Source organism: Triticum urartu, chromosome 2 (assembly GCF_003073215.2).
Source record: "Triticum urartu cultivar G1812 chromosome 2, Tu2.1, whole genome shotgun sequence".
NCBI classification, from domain to species: Eukaryota; Viridiplantae; Streptophyta; class Magnoliopsida; order Poales; family Poaceae; genus Triticum; species Triticum urartu.
Window position 1 is genome coordinate 297,328,087 of NC_053023.1, and position 11,227 is coordinate 297,339,313.

At 47.5% G+C, this 11,227-nt stretch overlaps 1 pseudogene; it reads right to left on the bottom strand.

The window, feature by feature from the left end:
- LOC125536344 overlaps positions 1-10,783 on the bottom strand; it is a 53,165-nt pseudogene extending 42,382 nt beyond the window's left edge.
- Between the last annotated feature and the right edge of the window lie 444 nt (positions 10,784-11,227).

Genomic DNA, 11,227 nt, shown 5'->3' on the forward strand with positions numbered 1-11,227 from the left:
TGCACCCATGTCAAAAAGAAATTTTGCAGGAATGTCATTAACAGGAAGGTTACCCATGATCACATCTGACGAGTCCTCTGCCTGAGCTGCATTCATCAAATTGACCTTGGCATGCTTGGGGTTATGCTTGACCACAGCTGTACTTGCCGATCTGACAGGAGGAGGAGGAGGAGGAAGACGCCTCTGGTTGAAACACTTGTTGGCATAGTGACCCTTCTGTTGGCACTTGTTGCACGTGACCTCTGAAAGCGGACGGTGATACGGAGCACTCGATCTTGGAGCTTGAGACGAAGCCTTGTTCTGAAAGCCTGGGTTGGGTAGGTGGGAAGAACCACTGCCACCTTTGCTCTTCTGCTGATACGGCTGACGGAACGGAGGAGGAGGAAGCCAAAACTTCTGCTGCTTGGCCACTTGAGTAGAGGAAGAAGGAGTAACATCTCTGACTCGCTTCCTGGAAGCATCACACCTCAACTGAGCAGCCTCTTGCTTCAGTGCCATGTTGTAGAACTCATCGTATCTCAAGGGCTCGAAGAGGACAAGAGTGAGCTGAATATTTTCTCTAAGACCACCCCTGAACTGATATATCATGCTCTTCTCATCAGGCACGTCCTGCTTGGCAAAGCGGGCAAGCTTGTGGAACAACTTGTTGTAGTCATAGACAGACAAAGAACCTTGCTTCAGATTGCGGAATTCCTCACGCTTGCTTTCAACCACGCTCTGCGGAATATAGTGAGCTCGGAAATCTCGACGAAAATCATCCCAAGTGATAACACGTCCACCTCTGGAATCCTTGTACTGCTGGAACCATTCTGCTGCCTGATCTTTGAGTTGGAAAGAAGCGAACTTCACAAAGTCCTCAGGCCTGACGTTGCTGCACTCGAAATGCTTACACAGATCCACAAGCCAATCGTCAGCATCGGTTGCCTCAACACAATTGTTGAAAGTCTTTGGCCCGTTAGCAAGGAACTGGTTGAGTGTAGCAAAGCGACTCTGACTGCTGCCTTGATTCCCTTGACTGCCTTGATTGCACTCTTGGAGAATTTGCATGATCAGCTAAGTGTTTGCATTAGTTGCGGCCATCACAGCTTGCCATGCCTCTGGAGGAGGTGGAGGCGGTGGCAGATCTTGATTCTGGTTCTGACTGGTGCTCTTAGCGGGAGCCATCCTGAAGAGGTTGACCACCGTTAGCACATGACAGATAAATATTGAAGCTGAATCCAACGGAATGAAAATTGCAACATATAGTCTTCACATCCGAACAAAATGAACGAATGCATTCCTCTTCAAATGGTCACATATCCATAAATTGAGAAGCCACGTAGAATTAAGGTAGAGAAATAAATCAACAAGGTACGGATCAAGAACGAATAATCGGTAAGAAATCCCAATCTCAAACCAATATCCATGGAAGAAGAACTAGAGCTACTAGAATTCCCACCTATGAAACTCCCGAACCATTCCGGTTATGCAATCAGGTGTTGGGGATACAGGGGAAGCATAATATCTCACCCAAACTAGCAAATCCTACATCCAGCTGTATCCATCCTTCAACACATAAGCAAGAAAACTTCGGAAACCATCTACCTCAACCTTCGAAAAGCATCCGTTATACAAGTTATGGCGATACTCCCGAACTCCCGCCCCAGTACTGGGTGGCGTCGAGGTTATCTCACCAACGAACTGCATAAAAGAGATTTTCGATGTCGGCGAACATATCCCAAGTATTCCAGAATTGCAACGATAAAATTATGATGACAACACCTCAGAGCTCAACTCCACGGGACACTTCCACTAAACCCCTGACAGGAGGCACAAAGACAGTATTCTCATCATAAGCCATCGGAACAAATCCAAGATACTCGCGTGATCCTAAAAAAAATTTAGTGAAATTTGAGAAGAGAAGAGTCAAAACTCTACGTCAGGATGCCTTACCAGAGCGATGAGGAGACTAGGAAGTAAAAGAATTCCTAACTCTCCGATATATAATTCCTAAAGACTCAAAACATTTTTCTAGACACAACTCGGCTACTAAAAACGATCAAGCAATGGGGCTCCTAAGGTCGGGGAAGGCTCTGATTACCAACTTGTAACGCCCTCGATGCGGCTATAGCTCCCACGTGTCGAGGCACAACTTAGAGACATAACCGCATTGAAAGCAATGTCGCAAGTCAGGCAATCATTACAACATCCCATGTAGTACATAATAAAAGGGGGGGATACATAGTTGGCTTACACTCGCCACGTCACATCAGAGTACATAAATAACATCCATCAAACAATCTCTCATGGCCCGACTACGGCGCCAAAATAGAAAAGAACCCAACATGCGACAAGGCCCAGAATCGAACCCCAACTAGGCACCACTACTAATCATCGGGAAAGAAAACATAATAACGCTGAGAGTCCTCATCGAACTCCCACTTGAGCTCGTACTCGTCACCTGGAGCGGAATCACCTGGTCCTGCATCTGCCTGCATCTGGAGTTATAGTATCTGTGAGCCACAGGGACTCAGCAATCTCGCACCCTCGCGATCAAGACTATTTAAGCTTATAGGAAGGATAGCAAAATATATGTGGAGCTGCAGCAGGCGACTAGCATATATGGTGGCTAACTTTCGCAAAAGAGAGCGAGAAGAGGAGGCAAAGCGCGAGCGAGAAACTAGAAGAGCAACCTGCGCAAACATTACTCCAACACGTGTCCACTTCCCGGACTCCGCCGAGAAGAGGCCATCACGGTAACACACTCAGTTGATTCATTTTAATTAATTAAGGTTCATAGTTATCTACAACCGGACATTAACAAATTCCCATCTGCCCATAACCGCGGGCACGGCTTTCGAAAGTTCAATCCCTGCAGGGGAGTCCCAACTTAGCCCATGACAAGCTCTCACGGTCAACGAAGGAATAGACCTCCACCCGAGACACCCGATCAGACTCGGTATCCCGGTACAACAAGACATTCGACAGGTTAAAACAAGACCAGCAACACCGCCCGAATGTGCCGACAAATCCCGATAGGAGCTGCACATATCTCTTTCTCAGGGCACACTCAGATGAGCCAGACGTCGGGTAAGCCAGCCCAGAGTTGCCCCTGGTAGCCTCGGACATCGCTCAGTGGGACCAACACTCAGAGGAGCACTGGCCCGGGGGGGGTTAAAATAAGATGACCCTTGAGTTCTGCAGAACCCAAGGGAAAGAAAAGGCTAGGTGGCAAATGGTAAAACCAAGGTTGGGCATTGCTGGAAAAGCTTTAATCAAGGCGAAATATCAAGGGGTTTCCATTATAACCCAACCGGTAAGGAACGCAACATCCGGGAACATAACACCGATATGACGGAAACTAGGGCGGCAAGAGTGGAACAAAACACTAGGCGAGAGGCCGAGCCTTCCACCCTTCACCAAGTGTATAGATGCATTAAGATAACATAGCAATATAATGATATCCCCATATCCCCAAAGTGTAAATAAATGATGTTCCAACAAGGAACGGCCTCCAATCTTCACCTGCAACTAGCAACGCTATAAGAGGGGCTGAGCAAAGCGGTAACATAGCCAATCAACGGTTTGCTAGGACATGGTGGGTTAGAGGTTGACATGGCAATTAGGAGGCTGACAAGCAAAAGGTAGGCATCGTAGCATTGGCATAGCAAGAGCGAGCAAACTAGCATAGCAAAGATAGTAGTGATTTCGAGGGTATGATCATCTTGCCTGCGAAGTTGTCAGAGTTGACTGGATCCTCACAAGCAAACTCAATGGGCTCCTCGGTAGCGAACTCGTCTCCTGGCTCTACCCAAACAAGACAAACAAACAACAAGGATACAATAAACCACGTGCAAGACCAAGCAATCTGATGAAATGATGATATGCTATGCGGGATGCGATGCGGGATGCAAAATGCAAGATATGACAGGAAATGCATGAACCTGGCCTCAACTTGGAATTCCAAGGGTGCCACTGGATAGAGGGGATGAAATCGCTTGAAAACGATATAAAGATCATTGGAATCGGAGTTACGGTTTGGAAATGGCAAGCGTTTTAAGATATGACACCGGTCTGCGATTTACAGCAAGTAGGCATCTAAACGCAACGAAATGAACATGCTACAGCCACCAATCATGACAAAAAAATACATGGCAGCGATTCACACAAGATGCTTAACAAAAGACTAGCACTGAGCCACGGCCAATTCATCCATTAAGAGGTTCAAACAAGCATGGTAAAAACGCAAATGCAAAACAGATTCCAGACTTTGTGAAATTAACACTAGTCTGAAATTTCAGATCACGAAGCCCTCTTCGGAGCAGCAAAACAACATGATACATGACCTGATTAAGACAAATAAGAACATGGCCTGGAGCTACTCAACAAGCTTAACAAAATACCCGAAGTGATCTGGGGCCAAAAGGGTTCACAAAATATAGTAACGGGCACACGAACATAGCTAAAACACAATCAGTTTTCAGACTTAGTGAAAACTGAGACATGCTGAAATATAACTCACGAAGGCATGTAAACGAGCTTGATGCACTCACCACGGTGCAAGTAATGGCAAGGCAGGCATACATCCATTAAGAAGGCACAAAATACAAGCTAGAAATGGCAAGAACAATGGCATAGCGTGCACGGGTCAACTACAACAACGCCGGCAAAATCGCAAATGAGTTGACGATCTGCCCAGATTCACCACGAAGCAAAAGTAGAGCAAGATTGAGTCAAGCTATGGTGCTCCATAATTGCGAACAAAGACATGGATGGATAGAGAATAACATGAATAACAAAAGTCCCTTACTGATCATCCTCAAAAGAGGCACGGATCATTAGGAAACAAGCTGAACATATGGCATCATGAACTAAAATATCCCAGACTTAGTGAAAAGAACTAAGTCCCTGAAAACAGATTTCCCGGGTGCCTCACTTTGCAAGCTTGCACAAGTCACCACACACATCCTAAAAATGCATGGGTTGCACATATGGAAATAAGACAAAATCCTTAACAAAACATATGAAGGACTCACAGGCATAGCATGCACACAATAATCATGGCAAAAATGACAAAAGTCTAAGATGAACTAGCAGATCTGACAATTAACTCACGAAGCCTCCTTCTAACAGCATTTTGAGCATCAAGATGAACTCAAATGAAAATGAAGCAATGGAATGAAATGATGTACTCGTCGAGGCGAACATTTTGAAATATTAAACGCCGAAATCGGAGCTATGGATGCAAAGTTACAGGCGGTAAAAGTAGGCATAAAAACTTAGGGGGGAGAGGGAAAAAGTGAACCCTAGGAATTTTGGATCTCAGATCTGGAACGGGCACTGTTCATCGGGCGCGCGAACCGAGGTGCTCCAGCGAGCTCGAACCGGCTCCGGCGAGGTGGTGGCCGAGGCGGCCGGGTCCGGTGGCGGCGAGGTGGCGCCGGCCCGGGGCGGCGCGGGGCGGCGAGGGGCGACCGGGCCCCGAGGGAAGGTGGCGCGGGGCGCCGGCGTCGGTGGCTGCCGGATTAGGTGGTCGGGCGGCGGGCTCCGGCGTTGGGACGCGGTGGTGCGGTGGTCGGCGACGGGCGGCGGCCGGTCGCGGGGAAGACGAAGGCGGCGCGGGGAGATGGCCTCGGGCCCGGGTGGAGGAGGAAGGGGGCCGGCGCTGGGCCTACGGGCCCGCGTCGGTGGCGGCGGCGATGCGGTCCCCCAGGGACACGTGGCTGCGGCTGACTGGATAGCGGCGGCGGGCGGACGCGTCCGGCCGGGGGCGGACGTGTCCGTCGGTGCGAGGATCTTCTTTTTTTTAGAACTAGGGTTTCGAGGGGGAAGACGAGATCCGAAAATGGAGGGGGTATATATAGGCATAAGTAGACCTAGGAGAGTCCAAATGAGGTGCGGTTTTCGGCCACACGATCGTGATCGAACGCTCTAGGACATGCAGCAGAGTTTGGTGGGTTTTGGGCCAAATTTGAGGGGTGTTGGGCTGCAACACACACGAGGCCTTTTCGGTCCCTCGGTTAACCGTTGGAGTATCAAACGAAGTCCAAATGATACGAAACTTGACAGGCGGTCTACCGGTAGTAAACCAAGGCCGCTTGGCAAGTCTCGGGCCAATCCGGAAATGTTTAATCCCCACACATGAAAGAAAGCTAGAAATGGCCACCGGAGGAGAACGAAGCGCCGGAATGCAAAACAGACAACGGGGAAAATGCTCGAATGCATGAGATGAAGACGTATGCAAATGTAATGCACATGATGACATGATATGAGATGCATGAAAACGAAAACAACACACGGAGACAAAGACCCAAACCCGAGAAATAAATATAACTTAACGCCGGAAACGGCAAGAGTTGGAGTACAAATAGGGAAAGTTACATCTGGGGCGTTACAACACTCCACCACTACAAAAAGATCTCGTCCCGAGATCTAGGACTGAAAGAACTCCGGGTACTCAGAACGGAGGTGATCCTCGCGTTCCCAGGTAGCTTCACCGTCGGAATGGTGAGACCACTTGACTTTGAGAAATTAGATTGACTTGTTGCGAGTCTTGCGTTCAGTCTCTTCAAGAATAGCAACTGGGTGCTCACGATAGGAGAGATCTTCTTGGACCTCAATGTCCTCGAAGTTGACGGTGCGGTCAGGAGTCTTGAAGCACTTCCGAAGCTGAGAGATGTGGAACACATCATGAACATTTGCAAAGTTTGAAGGAAGCTCGAGTTGATAGGCGAGGTCGCCTCTCTTGCTGACAATCTTGAAAGGTCCCACGTATCTAGGGGCAAGCTTCCCTTTGATACCGAAGCGACGAGTACCTTTCATAGGAGAGACACGGAGGTAAACATGATCTCCAATCTCGAAAACCAAATCACGGTGCTTACTATCATAGTAGCTCTTCTGGCGGGATTGGGCTGCTTTGAGGTTATCACGAATGACTTTGCACATTTCTTCTGCTTCTGTGATTAAGTCATTACCCAGCAGCTGACGTTCACCGGTTTCAGACCAGTTGATAGGGGTACGACACTTCCTGCCATACAGGATTTCAAAAGGGGCCTTGCCCGAACTTGCTTGAAAACTGTTGTTGTATGAGAATTCAGCATAAGGAAGACAATCCTCCCACTTCATGCCGAAGGAGATCACACAAGCCCTGAGCATATCTTCAAGAATCTGGTTGACACACTCGACTTGACCGCTTGTTTGAGGATGGAAAGCAGTGCTGAAGCGGATGTTAGTGCCCATGGCCTTCTGAAAAGAATCCCAAAACTTCGAGGTAAAGATGCTGCCACGGTCTGAAGAGATCACTTGAGGAATACCGTGCAGAGAGACAATGCGAGAGGTATAGAGTTCCGCCAATTGAGCTGCAGCGATCGACTCTTTGATAGGCAGAAAGTGAGCCACTTTGGTGAGCTTGTCGATGACAACAAATATAGCATCATTGCCACGCTTGGACTTTGGAAACCCAGTCACGAAGTCCATTTCAATGTGGTCAAACTTCCATTCTGGAATGGCAAGAGGTTGGAGGAGACCAGCTGGCCTTTGGTGTTCTGCCTTCACTCTTCTACAGACATCACATTCATTCACGAATTGAGCGATCTCGCGCTTCATTCGAGTCCACCAATATGCTTTCTTAAGGTCCTGATACATCTTCATGCTCCCAGGGTGGATGGAGAGGAGAGAATTGTGAGCCTCGTTCATGATCACTTTACGAAGTTCACCTTTGGGCACAACAATACGATCCTCGAAGAAGAGAGTGTCCTTGTCATCAAGGCGGTAGCACTTGTACTTGGACTGACTCTTGGCAATCCCAATCTTCACCTTTTTCACCATAGCATCAAGAAGCTGGGCTTGGCGAATCTGGTCTTCTAAGGTAGGAGAGACTTGAAGGTTGGCGAGGAAACCTTGAGCAACAACTTGCAGATTAAGTTTGCGGAAAGCTTCACAAAGCTCGGGTTGATAAGGCTTGAGAATCAGACTATTGCAGTAGGCCTTTCTGCTCAAAGCGTCAGCAATCACATTAGCCTTGCCTGGAGTATACTCGATACTCGGATTATATTCTTGAATCATTTCAACCCATCGAGTTTTCCTTAGGTTGAGATTAGGCTGAGTGAAGATGTACTTGAGACTCTTGTGATCAGTGAAAATGTCCACTTTTCTTCCCAATAGAAGATGTCTCCAAGTCAAAAGAGCATGCACAACTGCCGCCAACTCGAGATCATGAGTGGGGTAGTTCTTCTCATTAGGCTTCAACTGGCGAGATGTATAAGCAACCACTTTCTTCTCTTGCATCAAAACGGCGCCAAGACCTTGGAGAGAGGCATCACAAAAGACCTCGTACGGCTTGGATTCATCAGGTGGAGTCAGAACTGGAGCAGTGATCAATTTCTCTTTCAAAGTGTTGAAAGCAATATCACACTCCGGAGACCAAACATACTTGACGTGCTTCTGAAGAAGATTTGAGAGAGGCTTCGCGATCTTAGAAAAGTTTTCAACGAATCTTCAGCAATAGCTTGCGAGACCGAGAAAACTGCGGAGTTTCTTCACATTCTGAGGAGGTTCCCAATTCACAATTGCGGAAACCTTCTCGGGATTCACGGAAATGCCCTTGGCAGAGATGATATGACCAAGATAAAGAACCTCATCGAGCCAAAATTCACACTTGGAGAACTTGGCGTAGAACTGATGTTCCCTGAGCTTATCGAGAACCAAACGCAAGTGCTTGGCATGATCTTCCTTGTTCTTGGAGAAAACCAGAATGTCGTTGAGATAGACCAAAACGAAGTCATTGGTGTAGGCGTTGAAGATGAAGTTCATCATGCGAGAGAACGTCGGAGGAGCGTTGGCGAGGCCAAAAGACATGACAGTGTATTCATAGGAACCAAAGCTTGTTCTGAATGCTGTCTCGGGGATATCTTGTTCACGAATGCAAATCTGATGATAACCCATACGGAGGTCAAGCTTGGAGAATACTTGAGCACCTTTGAGTTGTTCAAAAAGCTCGTTGATGTTGGGAAGTGGGTACTTGTTCTTTATGGTCTTCTTGTTCAATGGGCGGTAGTCGACACAAAGTCGGTCCGTGCCATCGTTCTTCTTGACAAAAAGAACACCACAACCCGATGGAGAAGAACACGGTTGGATCAGACCCATACGCTCTTGTTCATCGAGTTGTTTCTTCAGCTCCTTCAACTCTTCTGGTCCAAGCTTGTAAGGACGTTTGCAAACAGGTTCCGTGCCAGGCTCAAGATCGATGACGAATTCAACTGGCCGGTGAGGAGGCATTCCTGGAAGCTCTTCTGGAAAGACGTCTTGATATTCACAAACGACTGGAATCTGAGAGATGGCATTCAACTCGCCCTTCTCATTGAGAGAAAACAGTCGAATGGTATCATCACGAGCTGCATAGATGATCACATCCTCCGACGAGTGTGTCAATTGAATCTGCCTGGCAGCACAATCAAGCTGAGCCTTGTGCTTAGAAAGCCAATCCATTCCGAGAATAAGATCAATATCCGAGTTACCAAGAACCACCGGAGAAGAGAGAAATTTGCAATCACCCACCTCGATAGAAACATTCGGGATCATCGTGGTAGCCTCATAGACCTGGCCGGAGAAACCCCTGCCATGGGTTTACCCAACATTTCCGAAACGATGTCACGCTTTGAAACAAACGATCTTGACATGAAATAATGCGATGCACCAGTATAAAAAAGGACTTTTGCAGGAGTAGAGTTAACTGGAAAGTTACCCATGATCACTTCTGAAGAGTCCTCTGCCTGAGCTGCGTTCATCATGTTGACCTTTGCAAACTTGGGATTATACTTGACCACTGCATTGCTAGCAGATCTCACAGGAGGAGGAGGCGGAAGGCGCCTTTGGTTGAAGCATTTGTTCGCATAGTGCCCTTTCTGCTGACACTTGTTGCACGTAACCTCTAAGAGCGGACGGTGATAAGGAGCACTTAACCATGGGGCATGAGGCGGAGCTTTGTTCTGATAGCCTGGGTTGGGTGGATGGTAAGATCCATTGCCACCTTTAATCTTCTGGTGGTAAGGCTGACGGAATGGAGGAGGAGGCAACCAAAACTTTTGCTGCTTAGCTGCCACTTGAGTTGAAGAAGTAGAAGGAGTTGCATCCCTGACTCTCTTCTTGGAAGCATCGCACTTGATCTGAGCAGCTTCTTGCTTTAGTGCATGTAGTAGAAATCATCATACTTGGTCGGCTCAAAAAGCACGAGAGCTAGTTGCAGATCTTCTCTGAGGCCACCTCTGAATTGATAAATCATGCTCTTCTCATCAGGGACGTCTTGTTTGGCGAAGCGAGCGAGCCTCTGGAACAGGATGTTGTATTGGTAAACAGACATACTACCTTTCTTCAGATTGCGGAACTCCTCGCGCTTACTCTCAGCAACACTTTGAGGAATGTGGTGAGCTTTGAGGTCCCGGCGGAAATCATCCCAAGTAATCGCACGACCTCCTCTAGAATCTTTGTATTGTTGATACCACTCAGCAGCTTGGTCTTTGAGTTGGAACGAAGCAAACTTGAGAAAGTCCTCAGGCCTGACATTGCTACACTCAAAATGTTTGCGGATATCCACGAGCCAATCGTCAGCATCTGTGGCCTCGACACGGTTACTGAAGGACTTCGGCTGGTTTGCGAGGAACTGGTTGAGGGTAGCAAACTGAGCTTGATTGTTTCCTTGGCCTTGATTTCCTTGGTTGCACTCTTGCAAGAGTTGCAAAAGCATCTGTGTGTTGGCGTTGGTGGCGGCCATGAGAGCTTGCCATGCCTCTGGAGGTGGAGGTGGTGGTGGAGGTTCCGGATTCTGACGCGTTGGAGGAGCCATCCTGAAGAGGTTGAAATCCGTTAGCATCTTGAAAGACATATATTCAAGCTGAATCAATGGATCAAAATTGCAACATATAGCCTTAACATCCGAACAAGAATGAAGGAATGAAATCCAAACTAAATCATCACACTTCCATAAATTGAGAAGCCACTTAGATAGAGGTAGATGAATAATGCAACAAGGTACGGATATGAGCAAATAATTGGTAAGGATTACCCAATCACAAACCAAATATCTGCGGGAAGAAATACTAGAGCTATAAGAATTCCGACCTATGTAACTCCCGAAATTTCCAGTTATGCAATCACGTGCTGGGGATACAGGGGAAGCATAATATCTCACCCAAAACTAGCAAATCCTACATCTAGTTGTATCCATCCTTCAACACATAACCAAGAAACCCTC